Source organism: Neomonachus schauinslandi, chromosome 6 (genome assembly GCF_002201575.2).
Source record: "Neomonachus schauinslandi chromosome 6, ASM220157v2, whole genome shotgun sequence".
In the NCBI taxonomy this organism is placed as follows: domain Eukaryota; kingdom Metazoa; phylum Chordata; class Mammalia; order Carnivora; family Phocidae; genus Neomonachus; species Neomonachus schauinslandi.
In genome coordinates, this window is record NC_058408.1 from 43,250,390 (window position 1) to 43,254,196 (window position 3,807).

Sequence of the window (3,807 nt, forward strand, 5' to 3'; positions counted from 1 at the left end):
CTACTGATTTGTTTTCCTGAAAATAAGAGCTAAGAAACATGTGCTGTTCTCATATCCATTTTTCTCTGTTCCCCTGCTTTTCATAGGGATTGCGTTTCCCAGGCTCCCTTGCTAACTGATCCCGTTAGGTTCATACAAATGGGAGGCACGGGCAAAAGATTGAAAGGTAGCAGAAAGGGAGAAGTCAAGCCATTTTCTGTTTCTCCCTCTGCTTCAGGTGGTATCTCCATCAGTCACTGTGCCTTCTCTGTGGCTGTAGCTCCTACTGGGTGTCCCTCTCCCTGGGATCCTAGCATCCATTGGGCACTTCTCACTATCATTCTGTCCCCTTGCTGCATGGCCCTGCCCTCTAGGCCCTCTAGGCTCTGATAAGAACTCCTCATCCAGGGCGAGGCTTATCCATTGCACTCCGGATGTACTGACCCCTGCGATTTCCCCAAATGTGGGAAACTCGACTGCATAATTTGTGGTAGTGGGGGACTGCGTTCGTGCTTTCCCCTGAAAAAAAAAAAGGACTCCTCATCTCATTGCCCCTGCTAATACCTGGGCTGTCACCCTGTCCCTGTGAGGCTTCTCAGGGCCTTCATCACTTACATAACCAATTCTCTGTACTAAGGTCCTTTTGTTCATAGGTCTGAGAGTAGTTCCCATTTCCTGACTGGATCCTATTATTACACTCTACAAAATACCATTTGCTCACCAAGGTATAGCATTAAGAAGCTGTTACCTAGTTATTCTGAACAGAGATCCAAAAAGAGAAATGCAATAAGATGTGTGTTGATTTTAAGTCTTGAGAATGGTGTGGGTTGATTTTCATTCTATTATAAACCTTGGAAGCCGCAAATCAATGTTTGCCAAATAGGAAAAAATAAATACATTGGTATTTAGGGGAAGGAAATGTTATTTTTAAGAATCTAAGTTACATATTTAAAACAATAGAATGCTTTAAAAAAAAACCCTTAAGAATATATAAAAATAAGCCAGTTTCCTCTGAAATACTGCATTATTTCCTTTATGAAAAAAAAATCAGTCAATACCTATTTAGAAAATTAAAATATTCAATTGTTTTTAAAAACAAATTTAAATTTATTAAGTTTTAAAATTTTAATTTAAAGTAGATAATAAAAATTATGGGGGCGCCTGGGTGGCTCAGTCGGTTAAGCGACTGACTGCCTTCGGCTCAGGTCATGATCCTGGAGTCCCGGGATCGAGTCCCGCATCGGGCTCCCTGCTCGGCGGGGAGTCTGCTTCTCCCTCTGACCCTCCTCCCTCTCATGCTCTCTGTCTCTCATTCTCTCTCTCTCAAATAAATAAAATCTTAAAAAAAAAAAATTATGGGGCACCTGTTCTGTGCTGGGTAAGTATTATGAGACATACAGGATGAATAAGACAAAAATAACTCAAAAGACAAAACACAGGAAAAAAAATGTACATGTCTGGAAATCCATGTATAAGATTAGCCATCACTTAAGTTAAATTTATTTATTTATTTATGATTTATTTATTTGAGAGAGTGAGTGTATGTGGGGGGAGGGGCAAAAGGAGAGAATCTTCAAGCAGACTCCCCACTGAGCACGGAGCCCTAAGTGGGGCTTGATCACATGCCAAGAGTCAGATGCTTAATGACTAAGTCACCCAGGTGCCCCGACTTAATTTAAATTTAAATTTAACTAACATATTCTATCTTATCATGGAATCAGAAGGAAGATTTAATATTAGAATACTAGTGATACAATGCTGATTTCATTTTTTACCACTTTCCCTTTTGCTCCCCCCATTCTTGCTACACCAGACTTATTGCTCTTCCTTAAACAAGGTAAGCATGCAGACAATGGGAGATAATACATAAAAATATAATATATAAAATATGAGTATAATATATAAAAATAACAAAATATATTAATGATGATGGGTGCCAAATTCCTTATTTTTTGGAGAAACAGATATGGAAAAGGACAAAACTAGAATGAACACTTTGATTGAATTAGAATTAAAAGTATTGGTGTGAACTCATGGATTTCAGTATTTGTAGACAGATATGAAAATACATATAAATATAAGATACATACATTCCCTAATCTTGGCCTAGAACAACAATGCTTCCCCCATAATAGCAATGAATACACCAACTGTCCAGAAATTGTCTTCTAAATACTATTATTCTCCACTAAAAGGAATCAGGACTCTTATAAAAATGGCTGATTCCAGAGTTGGTGCAGGGAAAGTAAAAGATGAGCCTGGGATATTTTATTATTCCAGACAAAAAAAAAGAAACACTCAAAGAATGATGGGGACATGTCAAAAGGACACAGAAGTCAATTTGAACAGAGTTCCCATTGGCCAAAATGGGGATCATATGAACAACAGAATGATTCTTGAACAGGTTATGAATTCATGAGTCCATTGTAACATATATTAATAAATGAATAAATTGAAGGTTTGGTGAAACTTTATAATAGTCTCAAAGTACCACTTTACAAAATGCTTATTAATGATAAAGGGAAAAAGAGTAACTGTAAAGTGGAGAAGCCTGGCAGACATCACCTTAATCAAGTGATCAGAGTTAAATGGAACAAATAAAAATTCTGTCTGCCTGGATTGGATGGAATGAGAAAGGGCATTACTCCTGTGATGTTCCTGACAAAGGTTCAATACCTGAGAGCATAAGGAAATCTCACACAAATCCAAATTCAAGGACATTCTACAAAATAACTTGCAAGTAATTCTCAAAAATATCAAGGTCATGGAAGTGAAAGAAAGACTAAGGAACTGTTTGATACTGAAGGTGTCTAAAGATGTAGCACAAGTAAGTGCAATCGGTGATTCTGGATTGAACCTGTTCCCTATGAAGGAGATCACAAGTGTTAATTTCCTGATTTTGATGGTTGTATTGTGGTTATGAATTCATAACATATTCCTACTGTTAGGACATCAAATCAGAAATTTAACTCCCAAATGATTTAGGAAAAGGTTCTTTGTGGTATATTTGCAAATTTTCTCTAAGTTTGAGATGTTATCAAGATAATATGATGCATACAAAGAAAAAGAATGGAACTCTTTCACAATCCTCTGGGTCAGGAATTCAGGCAGGACTCCGGCAGCTTTTGTGCTCTGTGTAGCAAAAGCTGGGGCCACTCACTCAGCTGCATTCAACTAGAAGTTGTGCTAGAAGTTCCAAGGTAGCTTCACTCACTGTCTGGCTCCTATGTGCTCCTCCATGTGTGCCCCCTACCCCTCCACACACAGTGTCCCATCACTCAGAAGTCTAGCCCAGTCTTCTTTCAGTCTGATAGCTGGATTCCCAGAACAACAGAAAAACAGCTAGGCCTCTTAAAGTCTTCTCCACCTGGCTGGTGGTTGCATAGGTGTGTTCACTTTGTACAGATTTAATCAGGCTGTATACTTAAGATTTTATTTACTTTATATTATGTTCGATGTACTTCAACAAAATAAGTAAAAATAACTTCTAGTTACTGTTTGCACTGTTCTAATTGCACATCCTCCTTTTTTACCTTTCCAATTAACAACATCTGATAGACAAATTCTTCTGGAATGAAGGTAAGATGGTAACATAAGCACATGTATTTCACAACCTTCCTTTCTAAATATCTACAAAAATAATCCAGCAAATATAAAATGGATATGTTTTGCCTAATCCTGGAAAATAAAGGCCTATCCCACCTACATATTTCAAGACTCCAGGAATTTTCACTGAGCTAACATAAGCAAGAAAATGGAGCACCAGCTTGTTGGCAGTTACTTTTAACCATTCTTTCTAGGGAGAACTAGAGAATGGCTTTGACTCAT

At 37.8% G+C, this 3,807-nt stretch overlaps 1 pseudogene; it reads left to right on the forward strand.

Annotated features, from left to right (window-relative positions):
- The first annotated feature begins 351 nt into the window (after positions 1–351).
- Positions 352–501, forward strand: LOC123325245 (annotated as a pseudogene).
- Positions 502–3,807: the final 3,306 nt, after the last annotated feature.